General features: G+C 36.4%; 1 pseudogene; it reads left to right on the top strand.

Moving 5' to 3' along the window:
* The window catches only part of LOC127482815 (cAMP-regulated phosphoprotein 19 pseudogene), a 77,722-nt pseudogene extending 60,846 nt beyond the window's left edge, over window positions 1–16,876 (top strand).
* Window positions 16,877–20,344: the final 3,468 nt, after the last annotated feature.

Raw genomic sequence — 20,344 nt, 5'->3', positions numbered from 1 at the left:
CTCTCTCTCTCCCTGTCTCTCCCTCTCTCTCTTTTTAACTCTGCCTTTCAAATAAATAAAATAAATATTTTAAAAATTGCAATAGCATTTAACATATTTAAGAGAAAACACTACATTGTTAGTGACTATGCCCTCATATTTCTTAATCTGATATTTTCTAATTGCACCAAAGCTATGACATGGAAACAATAGAATAATATTCACTATTGCAACTTTTTGCAAAAATTAATTCTTTAGATTATAGATAGATTTATCATTGCTTAGCAAAAATGCTTCTCTTTTTGATTAAGAGTTGTCATTTTAAGTTTTGAGTTCTGTAAACATAACGGATATTCACAAAAATAGATCTTTATGCCTTCTTTTTGCTTGCTATCAGATGTTTTCTTTGTAGCTACACCTACAATGTATTACCACACAAAAATTCTAGAAGTCCTTTTAACTAACCAAGATGAGTTACAAATAACGTAGAATATAGCAACTATCATGTCAAAATGGAAAATCATAACAAATATAAGTTACAGAGCTTTGACAAGAGGACCCATCCACTGAGCAGTTTGGGTACAATATAAAGACTCAAATGAATACCATAGTTACTATCATTATCAAATCAATAACCTATTGCAAGAAAGATATTATTTCTGTAACTGACATGTCTAGTTCTTTCTCTCCATTTCCACACAAATGATCATAGTAGCACATACACTAGTTGTTACAAACAAGTGGTTTAGCAGTTTTAAGGATAGAATGCAAAAACAAAGAGAGCACTGAAATTTCACTCATCAACTAGAGAAGTTAGAGAAAATCAATAATGAGGAAGACATGGGAATCAAAAAACCAAGGACCAATACAAGAAGGGAGATAAACAAAATCACCAAGAGCACATAACAAAAACTTGGGAGACAACTTGGTTGCAGGCCAGACAGTAGTTTCTGGGTTATCATCAGGAGAAAGAAAAACTGGAAGAAATGATTATCAAATAGGTTCAGGTTTGCAGAAAACTAGACTGTGATTTGCCAAGCAAATCAAGTAAAAAAGAAAATCTGATTACAATAGAAGTCATTTTAACAGTAATATTTTCCATAAAAATTAACAGGTAGATGAGTTGAAAATGGTTGCCAATGGAAATTGGCCTGGGACAGAATCCCATTTGTCATTATTGAACTGTTGTTTTGTAATTAGAACTTTGAATATGTAAAAATAAAATGAAAACATAAACAAATGAGTCTATTACATCTTTTCTATTTATAGAAGAATTAGACTACTCAAGAAAGGACATTTTTCAAAAGCCAGCCTGGATATATGAAACAGAGAAGATGCTTATCAAAATAGCTAAGCATGATAGGTACTTTGTGACATGATTGTTGTTATTAGCCCTTGTTTATACTCCTGTGGAGCTGTAGTCTTCCTACTTTTTATATGTTATGGTTAGTGATGAACTAATTTGGTGATTATAGAGTGGATTAAAATTATGTTTTTGTAAAAATAAATGAAAGGAAATGAGGTGAATGAAGGAGGGGACTTTGGGAGGGAGAGGAGGAGGGAGAGGAGGAGGGAAAGAAGTATGGTTATCTTTTTAAAACTGTATCTACGAAATACATGAAATCTGTTATCTTTAAATTAATAAAAAGAAAAAGAAAAAAAGTTCATTGAAAGTGTGTGTTATGGAAAAACTATGTGTGGATTTCAAAAATTTTTGTACCAAAACCAATTTATCTTTTAATTCCATTTTATATTAACTTTTTGAAGTATCCTTGCAATATAATAGTACAACCAGAATATTGACATTGGTACAAGTTAGTGGTCTTATTCAAATTCCCAACTTCTATTTGAATTCATGTGTATTAAGTTCTATACAATTTGACATGTGTGCAAATCTGGGGTCTACCACTCAATCAATAGAGTGAACACTTCCAACACCAGAAGAATCTCCAATTGTGCTTCTTTATAACCACGTCCACTTCCATCCAGTTCCTCCCTTCCCCCTGAAGAGTCTCTGAACACCATCAAAGGTAGGTGGATACTCTTTTTCTAAAATTTTATCATTTCAAAATGTTGTATAAATAGAATCAAGCAATCAAAACAATATGAAACCTTTGAGACTGGATTATTTCAACCTATAATTTCCTAGAGACTCATCCACCTCGTTGCCTACATCAGTAGTTTGATTGCTATAAATTACCAAGCAATATTCCATGAAAAGGCTAAAGCATAGTTTGACCATCCACTCTTTAAAGAATATCGGGACTGACCACAGTTCAGGGATATTATAAGTAAAGTCGCTATGAACAGTTGTGCACTGTAAAATTAATAATCATAATAGCTAGGAAACACTGTGGATATTAACCCCCATTCTGATCCTAAGAGCATTCCCATTAAGCCCACAAATACATCTAAGCAGTTTGGGCATCAGCATTTGTGAATGTGGAAAATCGTTCTATAAAGAAAGCATCTGAAATGAGACGTGACAGAGAACTCATTCCTTATCACTTTCAGATACCTGAATGAGATAATTCTCTATACATTCCTCAGAAGGTGGATATTCTCACCTTCTTTTAACAGATGTCAAGATAAGAGTGAGATAGGTTTAAAATAAATAAATAAAAGGATCAAAAAGTTCAACTAAGATCAGCTTGCAAGTTGCTGATTTTGCCTTGCGCCAAGCAGTTATGTTCTTGTGAAGAAAGCAGATGATTTTACCACAATTCTGACCTCTGGTGGTAAGAAGTTGACATAGGGCTAAAATTCTAGATATTTGTAGGGCTTCACAAAATATTTTGTTCTTACAAAATAACCTTAGAAATGAAATAAGGAAGGCATTATTGTCTACAACATCCTAATATGAAAGCCAAGACCTGTGCAAGATCTCACTGCTGGTTACAAGCAGAGTGAAAACTAACAACGATGCTAAACATTAGGGTGGCTCATGTTGGAGCAATCACATCCAATGGAAGAAAATAATCCATCTGGCTGAACCCTCCAAACGTGAGTTGCCCAGACAGAGCCTATGGCTTGGAGGAACTCTTGCTCCACTCTATTTGAAAAGTAACTCTGTATCAAATTTGGTAAGGTTTTTGTCTAAGCATTTCACCCTTTCTTCCCTTACAGTGAAAATCAAGGCATAAAGATGAGTACAGCAGTACTCATTCCTTAGGAACCTTCACATACTGTACTCCTGTTTAACCAGCTAACAATTCCACGGGACCAGAACTATCAAATGGATACATGGAAAAGTTGAATTTCTCTTTGTGGGGTTGCCAAGATTCATAATGTGAATACGTATAATCTACTGCTTTCATAAATAAAAATAATTAAAATTTATTTATTTTTACTTTGTTTTGAAATCCATACAGGACAAGAGCAAGAACAAGAGATGGAAAGAGAGAGAGGAGTGAGAGATCATCCATCCATTCCCAAATGCCTTCAACAGCTGGGGTCAGGTCAGTCCAAAGTCAGAAGCCCAGAACTCAATTCAGGCCTTCCATGTGGGTGACAGGGACCCACATACTTTAGCCATCACCTCCTGCCTTCCAGAGTGTGCATTGCAGGAAACTGGATTTAAATAGGCGGTGGGACTGAAACCCAGGCACTTCAATATGAGATAAAAGTATTTCAAATTGTTTTAACCACTGTACCAAGCACCAATCACTATCATATGATTTAAATATAGATCTCAAATTGCAAATAGAAAAAAAGGATTGTTACAATGTTTTAAGAACTGTAAGCAATTTAGATTGATTCTGCACCAATTTAAAATGTAAACTACTCTTCTCCCTCCTAAGACAAGAAAGGCAGTGTCAATCACCTAAAATGATATTCTTATGCAATTTATGTTAGAGTATTCAAGAAACATTTCATGATTTCAATACATTTAAATCTATGAATTTAGTCATCACAGGAATCCTATGATATCCTTACCAATGCTTTAAACATGAAGAAGAGAAGCTGAGTCATGATTATAGAGAATTCAGGTAACTTGCCCAAGTTTCCACAGGCAGTAATAGTAAAACTAGAATTCAAATCGACATTCAGAAAAAAAAATCTTTTAACCACCATCGCCATCTTCTGCCATTTTTCTCTATGAAGAATGTGGAAAGTACGTGCCAACAATTTATCCTTCAAACTGCTTTTTGTACTTTCTTTCCTCCCCTGTGTGTTTCTCTTTGCTTCAGTACATGCATGCATGCATGGTGCAGCTGAAGGCATCATCTTTATAAAACACAGATCTAGACACACAACTCAATTGTGCAAAAGTAATTTAATGTCTCTTGCAAAACTAATTATTTAATACGTAAAAATTTATTTCGCTATCTGACCAAACAACCCTCTGCCTTGCTCCGTCCTTTTGAGAAATGGTGCCATTCTCTGTTCCAAGACCAAATGAGGGCAGTGCACAATTATACACGCAGCAGATTGAGGACCTATTCTGTTCTAATGGTGGACTGGGGACTAATAGATCTGAAGATTTTCCAGCTCAAAACTTCACTTTGATTGTATTACAGGAAATACACACAGCCCTCTTTTGTCCTCTAGCGAGGCAAAGGTTGGCTGTCTCTACATAATACAATTCAGAGTCCTAATGAGTTTTAAATAAATTTAGATTAACTCTCCCAATTAACTGGATCCATGCAACCAATTGTAAACAAGTTTTCCTATCATATATTTCCAAAAGGCATATTCGTGTGTTTCTTATAACAAGAGCAAGTCCAGTAACTATGGAGTACCAAGTCCTCTGCGTGTTGTTAAACTATTACCTACCATTGGGCTTCACTGCAAACCCACGAAGGAGATATCATTATTCCCATTCTGTGTATAAGAAAAACTAAAGTTCTAAATTTCTAAGCAAACATAGAGAACACGACTTAGAGTGCCAGATAATGTTATTGCCAATTAATAGTCTCTTGGAGACTTCCTTTCATCTGAAGCAAACATCCTTATCACAAAATTGGATGTTATAATATTAAGGCAACAAAACATCTTCCAAACGGAAGGCATCTGAAAGTGCTGAGGTAAACATCTGTATTTTAAGCAAGCTAGAGATTTGCTATTAATAATTGACAGATCAAGTAATTTTACTGTTTAATAATTTAATTTGGACTGCATTTATGTCTTCAGAATTTTCTATTTTTGTCGCACAGTTCTGTAGTCTTTTACAGACTATTTCTGTGCACAAAACAGGCATGGGGTTTTTCAAAATGTGCAAGGGAAAGCACCCCCCTACCTGTTATTTAAACCAGTATGTTCTAAAAGCATCTCTCTTTCTCTTTGATGCTACACTGCAGTGTATCTCATAGAACAACCTTTTTAAAAATCTTCAATTTCTCTGGTCAAAGATTAGAGCATTTGATGTCATATATAGACAATAAAATCCTTTTTATCTCAGTGGTATTTCATTATACTTTGTGGCTTAGAAACAAAACGGGCTTAAAGTCAAGCCAAGACACATCTTTAAGATGGCTATGATAATGCTAATATGCCCTTTAAAATTGAGGCCATCTGGGAAATTGAAGGGGTGACAAGTGGAACCAACTTGCATCAAACTGGCATGACACCAGACATTGGCATGGCCTAAGTGACAGCTGCAGCATCTGGAGAGAGCTTGATAAGAAAATCCTGTTATAATACCGAGCTGGTTTTCCTTAAATTACATCTTATATGATTTCATAGGTGCCACATTTTATTTTAGAACAAAACACATTCCTTTTTGAAACTGAAATACTCTTGTCCTTAAGCAAATGTGAAGGAAGTGGTATTTGGCTGTCCTTTGGCAAAAGGAAAACCCATGTATATTTAATTAGCCCCTTTACCTGAGGGATTTTTGTTATGAGAACAGTGTGAGACTGTAACTCTGAGTAGCAATGTAAATGCTATCGGAGCCTTCAGAGCAAAGGGTTCAACACAAGAGCTGCTGTCTGTGATAGTTGTTACAGCACACTGAGAACTCTTCGGTGACAAGTAGTTGAAGTAGAAACTGGTCTCAGTTTCACTCCCAACTGAGTGTCAGCTTAGAACAGGAAGTCAAGAAGGTGACTACCCAGGGGTTCTGACCTATTCAGGATGATAGAGGGTCCCCCACACCAGCTTCATAGCAGGTGGGAAATAATCTTGGCTAAGCCCATTCTCTTGCCTCTTCGCCCTGAAGCTTCAACCTGGGACTTTGTCCCAGGAGATACTTCCCTTACCAAAATCTCTCCTCCAGAGCACAAAATGACAAAGCATCTCTTCTGTATTCTTCATGCATTCGGTACATATTCATTAAACATCCACTCTTCTACCAGTACTGTGTTTGTGTGATTTGGGCTTCTAGAAGATAAAATGAATGGGATATGGACTCTCCCTCTGGACACAGACTAATTAGAAAGAAGTTAGCCATGTAAGCAAATAGTTCCAATATTATTACAGCATGGTAAGAGCAACAATAGAAGCACATACAAGGAATTACCACCAACACAACCCCTCTTGACTTTCCCACCATGTGGAAGATGCATGCTCTCATGTTTTAAAATGGCTGAAATCTCTTATTCTATTTTTAGGGAGATTCTTTACCAGCAGGAAAGTAGCTATGACCTCTGACACTAAATTTTGACTGATCCTCTGGAAACATTAATATTTGATCTGTCACTTTTATAAAATAGCCCAAATTCAGAAATTAGGAGATATGCAATCTTAAAAGGAAATGAAAAATGAACCTGGAAAACTTCTAGTCAGTGATGTGACATCTTGTACACGTTTTCAAAAATCACAAACCTAGTCAGAAGAGCGAAATTATGCTGTTTGGAATACATAAGTGAAATATACAAAAAAAAAAAAAGCCCAATGAATACAGGTTTAGGATATGATCATTACATTCAGAGAGAGATGATAAGACAGGAAACCAGTGTAATACAGAGAAGGCTAAAAATAAATTCTCAGAGATAGCATGTTGGATATGGCAACAAATGATCTGCCACTGGCAAAAGCCAAGACAACAATGATCTCTGAAATAAAAATAATAATGTCAGTATCAAAGGCACATTCTTGTTCAGTGGAACACAAGTGTAGATATTTATCATAAAGGCCATGTGAAGATCTCAGAAAAAGCCAGCTTCAGAGGTGGACATCACCTTCTGCCCTCTGTGTATTTTCCCTTCTGCCATCTTGACAAAGCTTAGACCCAAGTTTAAACACATTTCCTTATGTTATATATTCTGGATTTCAAGAAAGCTTAATGCTGCTTGCTCCATTACATTGCTGATCCAAAAAATATAGCATGGACATTGGAATGGATTCTGAAAATAAAACTGCTATCCTACCGCTGCCCTACACCACCAGTATAAGAAGGCCCCTCTGGATTCTAGGTACTGTACAAGTATTCATAAAAGTATTCACAGGCCATTTCCTAGACCTTTGATTTAGAGGTCTAATATTTAAGTCAATTTCATTAATTGCTGAGTAGGAATACTCTCCTATAAACTGTGTATCATTTACTGCAGGAATTTATTTATCTTAGTTTGTCATGACTGGCAATTACACATTTTACTTTTAACTAATACTTTTTTTCTACCCTATGGTTTTGAAAAAGAGAAAATCAGATACAAAGAGAAATAAAGAGGCTTCTAGCCACCCAGCCAGTTTTCATAAATTCCTGCTAATAAATCTTGCTTCTGACTTTAATTAGGACGTCTAGTAGTTCCTGCATTTTGTCAGTTAGTATAAACATTCCATCTTTCTGCCACTAGGGGGCTATTATCCTCTCCAGTGCTTGCATTGCAATGCACACTGAGAAAATGAAATTCTTGGCACCTAACATTTTCCCTAGCTCTCATGGTTCCTAGATTTTTTCTTTGTTATTTTTATTTTGTATTGTGGTATCATACTGTTATGCCATCAGTGCAACTGCTATGTTGTAACAAAGGAAGTACCTGAAAGGTACCACACAGTGGCCAAGAAGGAAAGTAGCATCAGCTGAGTTGGGGATATTATCCAGAATCCTTATCATCTCATCTATTCTTTTGTCCTGAGCCAATTACACCCTGCCTGAGCTTATGACTGGCTTCCTCTCTTGACCAAGCTAAATGCATATTACATGACTCCACCAATTTTAGCTGGTTGTATCCCCAGGCAGATTCACATATTATTTGTTCCTTCGGATGAATGGCCATTCAGCAATCATTACCCAGTGCTTTAGCAGTGCCTCAGGACAGGAATCACATCCAGAAATAAGTATGGACATCCCACACACTGCCAGCTGTTTATTCACTACTTGATTATGATACTGCATGCTCCAATCTACCAGGCTGATGCTAAAACAGTTTAGTCATTTTAATGGGAAGGAGAAAGCAAAACCTCTCTGGCTTGATCACACACACATACATGCACATGAGTGCTGATTCTCTACTGTAGATTTTACATATATTCAATTTTAAGGGTGGTAGACATTGTTTGTTGTCTAACTTATAGTAATTCCCAATTTCTCTCTTTTCCAATAGACCCAAATTCTCTTCTGTTATTAGGTTACTATAACCTCTGTAAATCTGAAGGATTCCCAAGACCCCCGGAAGGAATTCTATCTGGCAGGCCAGTCATGATGGCTTCATTCATCCTAACTGTGAGTATTTGAGTCATGGGGATATGATATAATTCTAGTCAATGGAAATGGAAGGATTTGTTGTGAGGCTCATAAGAAAGAATTGGTGGTCAAGAAAATGAGAAGTGCAGGAGGAAAATCTTCTCTTCTTCATTATAGGCCATCAAGTCTGCCTGTGATACCTGGATATGCTGCAGCTCCCAGGTAACCATGAGGAGCTCACCGACAAGCAGAACAAGGCAGACTGGAAAATATGCATTGTACCAGCAATAAGGCCCCTGAACAACTGCATTAGCAAGTGCGGATACTCCTTGTCTCTGATTTTCTTATGATATAAGATCATTCATGAACTATTTTGAGTCACTAGCTGAATTTTCTATTACTTGCCACTAGAAAAATTCAAGCAGACATAGCTCACATTTCTAATTCATAATAAGTTATTTTCCTATTAGCAGAAATTCAAAGTACAACAAGTCTTAGAATAATAGGACTAGAAGTAAATTGACTACTTATATTTTATTAACTGAAGACTATGCCTATGTCTCTCTGCTATTATGACAGTAGAATCTTTTTTTAAAAAAATCTTACTCATGATAACATTTTATCAAATCATGGAAAGATAGCTAGAGTAAGTCACTAGGGAAAATGCAAACACTGGGGCAGAAATTGCTATTTAAAAGAAGCCACATAATCAAGAATATCTGGGCTGGCGCTGTGGCTAACTTGGCTAATCCTCCACCTGCGGCGCCAGCACCCCAGATTCTAGTCCCTGTTGGGGCGCCAGATTCTGTCCTGGTTGCTCCTCTTCCAGTCCAGCTCCCTGCTATGGCCCAGTAAGGCAGTGGAGGATGGCCCAAGTGCTTGGGCCCTGTACCCACATGGAAGACCAGGAGGAAGCACCTAGCTCCTGGCTTCAAATGGGCACAGCGCAGGCCGTAGTGGCCATTTGAGGGGTGAACCAAGGGAAGGAAGACGTTTCTCGTTTCTCTCTGTCTCTCTCACTGTCTAACTCTGCCTGTCAAAAAAAAAAAAAAAAAAAAAAGAATATCTGAAGCATTTTCTGAAGAATGAAACATTAGAAGACTCAGAGAAGCCACTAACAACAAGGAACAGCAAAAGTGAATTTGGGGATTCCAGAGTAGGCAGAATCCACTGATTGTCTTAGTACTACAGTGAGGAACTGGGTAGAATAAACTATGCAATTTGCTGGTTCCAGTGCAAAGTGAAAAGTTGCATGACAGGAAAACAATAGCACTAAACCAGGAATGGAGTTCTAGGAGGAATTGTACAAAGGGTGGGCCCTGAACACATGCACAAGTGGCACATCTGTGAAGACAGCTTGGGACTGGACACACCTAAGAAATGTGATTCTTTCCATTTCATATAAATAGACTATGATGCGGTTATTGATACAATGTGGTGATAGGTCCCAGCAATGGCCAGAATTATTTTCAGATCAGAATCTAGAAAAGCAGCAGGACACAAATTGATCTAGAGTTAACCCTTCTTATACCCTTTCATAACTTAGGTGAAACTCAGTATGGGATGCTAATTAAATGATAGATAAATGCTTCATTTATAATGTTAACACAGATAGTTGCCTATAAAATTGAATGCATGTTTGTGTACCCACAGATGTGTATATAAGTAGATTCAAAGGAAGTACACCAAATACCTCCAAATACCAAATACCAAATACCTCCAAAATACAGTGGCACTGAATACATTAGTTCCAGTCCTGATAAGGATTGCCACAGTAAAACACCACTAGCTAAGAGGCCTAAACAGAAATGCATAGTATCACCATTCTGGAAGGTAGATGTCTAATGTCACGTGAGATTAGGATCTAGCCTTCTGATTTCATTTTCTCCTGATTACCACTGTAAAGACCCAATTTCCACATTAGATCACATCCTGAGTTACTGGACTGTAGAACTCCAACATATGAATACTGAAATGGAAAGAGACACAATTTCACCCATATAATAGGTTAACCATATGATTAATTATATCATTACTTAATTTTAATTATTTAATTAATATATTCTCATCATTTCCAAAGCTTCTCCAATTAATTTTCTAAACAGAAAAAAATGCGAAAATAAGTATCTTAGCAATGTTCTAAGTTACAGGCCAAATAAATTAAGAATAATAAAATATTCATGTGAATGAATAAAGAAAATGTGTCATATATACACAGAGGAAAATTATTCAGCTATAAAAAATGGAATTGTACCACTTGAAGCAAAATGGATGCAACTGGAGGACATCATGATGAGTGAAATAAGCTGGCAACAGGAAGACAAATACCACATGCTCCCCTTATATGTGTGAGCTAAAATTTAAAAAGGAATAAAAAACAACAAAAAATTCCTATGTGTATTAGTATTGCTGCAAGTATAGTTTTGTAAAACTTTGTGTCATACTTTGTCAAAGTAATGGTTAAGAACGGTACACTGCAATAGTTTAATAATCTGTGATTGCTTTGTCATTGAGTGCAAATGGGTTAAACAGTTATTTTTCCATTTGATTATTATTTATAGCCCTGCCAATATTTCCACTTAACTAGGGTCTTTTGCTTTTTCTTCATAAAGTCTTTATTTAGAGGAGCATGAAGCCATTGACTGAAATGTAAATTATAGGTATGTTATCTGAGAAGTGTAGAGAGAGTGGGGAAAGGCAGAGGGAGGGAGGATGAGAGAGCAGAGAAGGGAGGGAGAAAGGAGACAGCATTATATTCTTAGAATTGTATCTATGAACTATATTGAAACAATTAAAATTTAAATTAAATTTAAATAATAAAGGATGTTAATATGATTATAACAAAATTATTTTGAGAATTTTTTTAACTTTTATTTAATGAATATAAATTTCCAAAGTACAGCTTATGGGTTACAATGGCTTCCCCCCCATCACTTTCCTCCCACCTGCAACCCTCCCCTCTCCCGCTCCCTCTCCCCTTCCATTCACATCAAGATTCATTTTCAATTATCTTTATATACATAAGATCAATTTAGCATATATTAAGTAAAGCTTACAACAGTTTTTACCCACACAGAAACACAAAGTGTAAAATATTGTATGAGTATTAGTTACAGCATTCAATCACAGTGTACAGCACATTAAGGGCATAGATCCTACATGAGGAGTAAGCGCACAGTGACTCCTGTTGTTGACTTAACAAATTGACATTCTTGTTTATGGCGTTAGTAATCATCCTAGGCTCTTGTCATGAGTTGCCAAGGCTATGGAGGCCTTTTGAGTTCACTGACTCTGATCATATTTAGACAAGGTCATAGTCAAAGTGGAAGTTTGAACATGATGCTTAAGGAAAGTCTGTGTCACTAAGGGAAAATCATATTCGCAGCAGCTAAATGCATAGTGTTTTAGGGTAAAGAGTTTGTACTAAAAGTTATCACTCCCTTAAGAAGAATGATCCTTGATCCTAAATCTCAGCCTCTCCCCTTTCCCATACAACTTCCACCTGCACAATATTGATCTAAGAGTCTAGCAATACCCACAATACTGCATCACACACACACACACACACACACACACACTCCAGCTGTATCTCAAACCAAGTGCATCTAGCATGTTCTAATCACCATCCACAAGCTCTGATTACACTGAATCTAAAATGTAAACCATTTATTCAGAACTATATTTCACTCTTCACTGTTTTAAAAGCCCACCAAGCCTAGATTCTCCTAATACATTTTCCCTTTGGAGCCTCGGGTTCATAATTAGTTCTCTGCAGGGAATATAGTTAACAGTAATGCATTTGATATCCAAATAGCTTAAAGAGAGATTTTAATGTCATCAACATAAATAAATAGTACAAGTATGAGTGATAGATATGATCATTACCCTGATTTGATTACACTATATGTATAATATGTATGAAAATATCACATTATATTAATAAGTGTTTATAATTACTGCATGTCCATTTAAAAATTGTAGATGATGGCTGTAGCTCTTATTTCACTTTTCTATTCACTTTGTCAAATATATTTTATATTGAGAACTCAAAACAATGCACAGCACAACATAGGACACAAGAAGTTTAAGATGTAAAAGCAAAAAGACCCCCGTTTAATGGGAATATAGACAATGACTATAAACAATAACTACTCAGTTTTCATTTCATCCATGTATACTAAATTTTAAAGTTGTCACAGATCTTTAAAATTATTACAGCATAACATTCCTAAGCATTGGTTTGAGAAAGGTGTAAAACAAAGTTTTACAAAAATGTATTTGCAGCAATATTGATACACCCAGGCATTGCTTTTTTTTTCTTTCTTTTTTATTTGTGTCTTGAATTTTAGCTCCCACATATAAATGAGAACATGTGATATTTGTCTTTTTAGGTTGGGCTTATTTCACTAAACATATTATCCTCCAAAGCTTTCATTTTGCTACAAATGGTAGAATTTCATTCTTTCTTTTAAAGCTGAATAATATTCCATTGTGTTTATATACCACATTTTCTTTATCCATTCATCTTTGGATACTTCCAAATTTTGGCTATGGTGAACAGTGCTGCTATAAACATGGTGGTGCAGGTGTCTCTTTGATACAACATACTCAAGAATTTTGGGTATGTGCCCAGTTGTGGGATTGTTAAATCATATGACAAGTCTATTTCTAATTTTTGAAGAAATCTCCACTGTGTTTTCCATAGTAGCTGCACTAATTTACATCCCCACCAACAGTGTACAAGCATTCCCCTTTGTCCACATCCTTGCTAGCTTTTGTTATTCGCTCAGTTTTGGATTTTAGCAATTCTTTCAGGAGTGAGGTGATATCTGATTATAATTTGATTTGCATTTCCCTGATGGCTGGCTAGTGATGTTGAGCCTTTTTTCATATATTTATTGGCCATTTGTATTTCTTCTTTTTTAAAAGATTTTTTTTTTTTATTTTACATGAAAGAGTTACAGAGAGACAGTGAGATAAAGAAGAGATGGAGGTCCTCCATTAGCTGGTTCACTCCCCAAATTGCCACAACGGCTAGAGCTAGGCCTGTCCGAAGCCAGGAGCTTGTTCTGGGTCTCTCACCTGGGTGCAGAGGCCTAAGTACTCATGCCATCCTCTATTGCTTTCCTAGGCACATTAGCATGGGTTTGGATCAAAAGAGGAGCAGCTGGGACTCAAATCAGCACTCATATGGGATGCTGATGTTGCAGGTGGCAGCTTTACCCGCTGTGCCACAGTGCCAGCCTCCGTATTTCTTCTTTTGCAAACTTTCTATTGCAGTCTTTTGCCCATTTCTCAACTTTATTTTGGTGCTGTTTTAAGTGTTTAAGTTGTTGATATGTTTGGGATATTAATCCTTTTCAGATAATTGGTTTGCGAATATTTTTCACAATCTGTTAGATGTCTCTAATGAATATTTCCTTTGTTATACAAAATCTTCTGAGTTTGATATAGTCCATTTTGTTTAGTTTTGCTTTTGTTGTCTGTACTTTGAGGGTCCAAGATGTCATCCCGTACACCAATGTCTTGGAGTCTTTTGAGTTTTTCTTCCAGTAACTTCATAGTCTCAGGTCTTAAATTCAGGTTTTGATCCTTCTTAAGTTTTTTTTTTTTTTATATGGTGAGAATAATGGATCTATTTGTTCATGAGTTTTGTTAGTAGAGCAGCATATGCATATATTCAAAGGAGTGGCTCAATTGTTAAAGGAATTAATTAAGCTCTTCTGTACTCCATTTGCACAAACTCAGCTAAATCTCCATCCAACCATGTGGAAACGTACAGAAACAAACAATATAGTTTAAGAACCTGAAGTTACTTGATTGGCTAACAAATACAATCCTTATGAAAAATTCAACATGTACACATATAGATACCAAGTATACAAAGTTTCAGCAAATGCCAACATCATTAAAAAGCATTTTGGATACATTTCAAAGGAATTTTCAAGAATACATCACACATCAAAACCAAAACACTTAAATGTCACTGAAATTTTACAAGACAAATTAGAGCTGCCAAAATCTAGAAGCTCTATCCATTTCAAAAATGAATATAGTTTTTGCATTGCTTTCTTAGCTTAACAACAACAAAAATACAGATGGAAACTATAAACAGAACTTAGACTCTTCTAAGGGCTTAATTGTTCAACATTATGATGTTCTACATTTTATCATATATTTTAGCTGACACTAACAACATTTTACTTCAAATTGTAACTCATAATACAAAGCAGCAATTAAGGTTGGAGGTATCTATTAAATCATACCCTGACAATGCCAGGTTTGTTTATTTGTTTGCCATTTTGGAAGATTAGATTTATTTATTGCATTTTTAACAAAAATGTTAATAGAGAAAAATATTCATTCTTCATTGCAGTGTGAGGATATAGAAGAAATAGGACTTCCTGTATAGGATTTCATTATCTCGAAAGTCCTAAAGTGATACTGCCTTCAGAGTCTGAAGTTTGCTGACATATTCATGTTGAATCAATGTCATTTACCTTTCAAGGGATGCTTGAGTAATGACTGTGTGTATAGCACTGTTGAGCATTCTGCATGAGTTACAATACACAGCCATCTCCATTCCTCAACAGAATCACAATCTAATAGAGGCAATAAGGCACAGTGAATTTATGTTACCAGATAATATAATTGTGATTGAATTGATGAAAATAAATAACTATGAAAATATGAATGATAGCGCTTTCAGTGTCATTTGATTGAGGAAGCTTTCGCACAGAAAGTACCAGGTCTTAAAGGATGGGATGGATTTCCATAAGGGCCCAAGAATAGAAGAGCACTCCTGACAAATGGAATATCCATAGCTAATTTATAAGGACAGCAAAGTACAAAATGTTTAAGAAGCAGCCTGGAAAGAAGGGAAGCTGAAAATCAAGACCAAATCACAGTACAGGCAAGGGAGAGAGAAACAAGGGATGCAAAAGAAGGCAAAAACATAAACATATCTTCCTTCACTATCCTGCATTCCAGTATCTTTTGTCATTTTGCTTCTTGATTTTCAAGTGAGATTGGACTTGGTTACAGGAAGTGCTGTTGACATTTACTTTTGCCATACGTTTTTAAATACAGGGAATACACATGCATATACGCAAAACTTCCCCATAAGGTCTATTCCTCAGCAATACATAGATTTCCAAAATGTCAAAATTTGTCATTCTTTTTACTGTTCATGAAAGTACTTCATAACAAAACAACATTTCACATATACAATATTTGTCACCTTGGTAAAGATGAGTTTATCAGTTACATTTTTATTAGTGGGATTTTGATGGGAGTATACATAAGGCATACCAACAGAACAGCATATATTTTAAAAATTGTACAATTTCATTCAAATTTTAGAGACAAACTATTATGTTTAAGCTCGCCAATTTAAAATTTAGATGCTACTACAAGCACACGCACACACACACACACACAGAGTATATCTCTGCTACCATTAATTGCAGTTCAACAGTGCTTTATTTTTTTTTTTTTTTTTTTTTTTTTTTTGACAGGCAGAGTGGACAGTGAGAGAGAGAGACAGAGAGAAAGGTCTTCCTTTGCCGCTGGTTCACCCTCCAATGGCCACCGCTGCAGCCGGCGCACCGCGCTGATCCTGGCAGGAGCCAGGAGCCAGGTGCTTTTCCTGGTCTCCCATGGGGTGCAGGGCCCAAGCACCTGGGCCATCCTCCACTGCACTCCCTGGCCATAGCAGAGAGCTGGCCTGGAAGAGGGGCAACCGGGACAGAATCCGGCGCCCCAACCGGGACTAGAACCCGGTGTGCCGGCGCCGCAAGGTGGAGGATTAGCCTATTGAGCCACGGCGCCGGCTCTCAACAGTGCTTTAAATTCAACACAAGGAAGGTGGCCCAAGCGGGTGCCGGGAGAGCTAGGGCGGGCCTGGGGGGTGGGGTGGTCCTAAGGTGGCGCCTGGCAGCCTTTGCCACCCACTAATCCTGTGTTTTCCTGGTGTCTCCTCTTTGTCTGCAGAAGTCCACGAGATAGCTTCAACAGAGAAGCAGAAGGAAAAGGAAGATAAAGTAACTAGTCCAGAGGAAGCTGAAGAAGCAAAATTAAAAACAAGGTATCCTCATCTGGGACAAAAGCATGGAGGTTCAGATTTCTTAAGGAAATGTTTGTAGAAAGGGCAAAATTACTTTCTTTCTTGGGGATTACAACCTGGCAAAAGCCAAAATGAAGAACAAGCAACTGTCTACTGCAGCCCCGGATAAAACGGAGGTCACTAGTGACCATACTGGCACTCCTCGGGACCTTCCCCACTGGAAGCCGTCCCTTGTTGCTAGCAAGCTAGCTGGGATGGCTGATTAAAAGAGCCAACTCACGAATCGTCTAATTCTCATTATTTCTTCTTACAATGCTATCTATCCACTTATTTCCTTTCATTCTGTAAGTCATTTGAGACTGACAGCTTTGCAGTTAGAGTAGTGTGTGCAGCAATAATAGTTAGAGTATTGTGTGCAGCAATAATAGTAAGAAATATACATGTGTAGAGTTTTTGATTGAACAGTGAACTGATGAAAAAGACACGTTAGAGCAACATCATCTACTTGAAAATAATTGTATATATTACCTAAATCCTAGTGTAGGTTCCAACAAGTAACAATTTTCACAATTTTAATGGTTTGGCTTTACTTACTTCATCTTCAGTATGGATTTGTATGTTACTCTTATTTAACATAACCTCTGTTGTATTGATTTTTTTCTGTATTTTCCTTTTGGATTTTGTAAAACCTTAAGACCACAAGTTCTAAGAAAAATCACTTAATTCAAACAAAACTAATGGGAACTCCAAAAGATTTGTTTTTCTGTGGTTGAAATTGAATGGCCTTATATGGATCCGGCTGAAAAGCCCATGAGAGTATTTCAGGCATGGAAAGCCAAGACACTCTGGGGATAAAAAAAAAAAAAAAAAAAAACGAAATGAAAGATCTCCGCGAGTGAGATCCCAGTGGAAAGAACAGGTCATCAAAGAAGGAGGTACCTTTCTGTGAAGGGAGCAGAGAACTTCCACTTTGACCATGGCCTTGTCTAAATATGATCAGTCAGTGAACTCAAAAGGCTTCCATAGCCTTGGCAGCTCATGACAAGAGCCTAGGGTGATTACTGATGTCATAAACAAGAGTGTCAATTTGTGAAGTCAACAACAGGAGTCACTGTGCACTTACTCCTCATGTAGGATCTCTGTCCTTAGTGTGCTGTACATTGAGATTTAATGCTATAACTAGTACTCAAACAGTATTTTTCACTTTGTGTTTCTATGTGGGTGCAAACTGTTGAAATCTTTACTTAATGTATGCTAAACTGATCTTCTGTACATAAAGAGAAATGAAAATTAATCTTGATGTGAATGGAAGGGGAGAGGGAGTGGGAAAGGGGAGGGTTGCGGGTGGGAGGGACGTTATGGGGGGAAGCCATTGTAACCCATAAGCTGTACTTTGGAAATTTATATTCATTAAATGAAAGTTAAAAAAAAAAGAAAAAAGAAAAGAAATTGAATGGCGTTGAACCTGTTTCAGCCTTAACAGTAGAATTTTACTTGGGCAATATTGGCCCATTCTGGTGTAACTCCAGTACTTAGCAGGTGCTATTGAAGCTAGTACTCTTATTCAGTTCTATAATGGTAGAAAACCTTTTGTTGTTGAAGATGTGAATGAATGAATGACGTATGCATGTGCGTTGACTTAAATTCACTTTTGTGCCATTTTTCTAAATACAACAATTTTTCACAACCTTTCACAAATGTCTGTATTAATTTCACATATTAAAAAGTAGTTAATGTGCCAACCAGAAGCACAAAAGTTACTACACAAAACCCTGTCTGCACAGCCTCTGTAGATAAGAGTTTACAATCTTGGGCTTACAGAATACCAAACTAAAATCTACTTAGTCTGCCATAAAATTAACAATTTTGTTTGTTTCTAATATCCATGACATTCAGTGGCCTTGTGCAAATATGATATGCTGCTTAGGTTTATCTTTGGTCCTATGCAGAGCATTTCATTTTGACTTTTCTAGAAATAACAGTTCACATAATTTATATAAATTTTTTAAATGTGGATACTTTTTACTTTCACAATTAACTTTGAGAATGTTACAGTAAAAGGCTTTCATATTTGGCCTTCTGTCTCCCCCTATAGTCTGGATGTCTTTTTTTTTTAATTCAAATGGTATAGGGATGTTCAATCTATGTGGAAGCATAAGTGTCTATATCCTTTCTCTGTAAGAAATTTGCTGTACTGAATGCTATATTTTATAACAAAATAATGACATTGGTTGTGTAATTTATCAGTTGCTAATTAATCTTAGGATTTAACCTGCATTTTACTAATAATTGATAATTGCTTAAATATAATTAAACAAATTGTTGAAAACAATTCTTATTCTGGTGAATAAGTTATGTAAGTATGGTCAGTTGAGAGGAATGGCTTAATGATAGCTTGAATATTTTATATGACAAGGTTATTCATATCAAAAATAATTAAATATTATGTCCAGGTCACAGTAGTAAGATGTCACTTATTTTACATGCAGTTTATGTACTTAGAAATTCAGGAGACTATTAGAACAGCATTTACCACTCTTAGCTCTTCCCAAGAATTGTTGTAATGCTGTAGAATGACAATGAGGATTGGTAGCATGAGGTTATGCTATTTTTTATTATTTATATTATTTTATTATATATTATATGAATTATATGTTATTATTATTTTATTTTTATATACTATTATACTATTTTTCTGTTTATCTTTTTTTCATTTTTTAATTTATTTTTTATTTAGTAAATATAAATTTTCAAAGTACAGCTTATGGATTACAATGGCTTCCCCCACCCTTAATTTCCCTCCCACTCACACCCCTCCCATCTCCCGCTCCCTCTCCCATTCCATTCACATCAAGATTCATTTTCAATTATCTTATATACAGAAGATCAATTCAGTATATATTAAGTAAAGATTTCATCAGTTTGCACCCACACAGAAACACAAAGTGTAAAATACTGTTTCAGTACTAGTTATAGCATTACTTCACATTGGACAACACACTAAGGACAGATCCCATTTGAGAAGTAAGTGCACAGTGACTCCTGTTGTTGACTTAACAATTCAACACTCTTGTTTATGGCGTCATTAATCTCCCTAGGCTCTAGTAATGAGTTGCCAAGGCTATGGAAACCTTTTGAGTTAACCAACTTCGATCTTATTCTGACAGGGTCATAGTGAAAGTGGAAGTTCTCTCCTCCCTTCAGAGAAAGGTACCTCCTTCTTTGATGGCCCTGATCTTTCCACTGGAATCTCACTCGCAGAGATCTTCCATTTAGGTCTTCTTATATTTTTTTTTCCAGGGTGTCTTGGCTTTCCATGCCTAAAATACTCTCATGGGCTCTTCAGCCATATCCGAATGCCTCAAGGGCTGATTCTGAGGCCAGAGTGCTATTTAGGACATCTGCCATTCTATGAGTCTACTGTGTATCCCACTTCCCATGATGGATCGTTCTCTCCCTTTTTGAATCTATCAGCTAGAATTAGCAGACACTAGACTTGTTTGTGTGATCCCTTTGACTCTTAGACCTGTCAGTGTGATCAATTGTGAACTCAAATTGATCACTTGGACTAGTGAGATGGCATTGGTACATACCACCTTGATGGGATTGTATTGGGATCCCCTGGCATGATTCTAACTGCACCATTTGGGGCAAGTCTGATTGAGCATGTCCCAAATTGTACATCTCCTCCCTCTCTTATTCCCACTCTTATATTTAACAGGGATCACTTTTCA

Source organism: Oryctolagus cuniculus, chromosome 4 (assembly GCF_964237555.1).
Source record: "Oryctolagus cuniculus chromosome 4, mOryCun1.1, whole genome shotgun sequence".
NCBI classification, from domain to species: domain Eukaryota; kingdom Metazoa; phylum Chordata; class Mammalia; order Lagomorpha; family Leporidae; genus Oryctolagus; species Oryctolagus cuniculus.
This window is presented reverse-complemented; position numbering and strand designations above follow the sequence as displayed.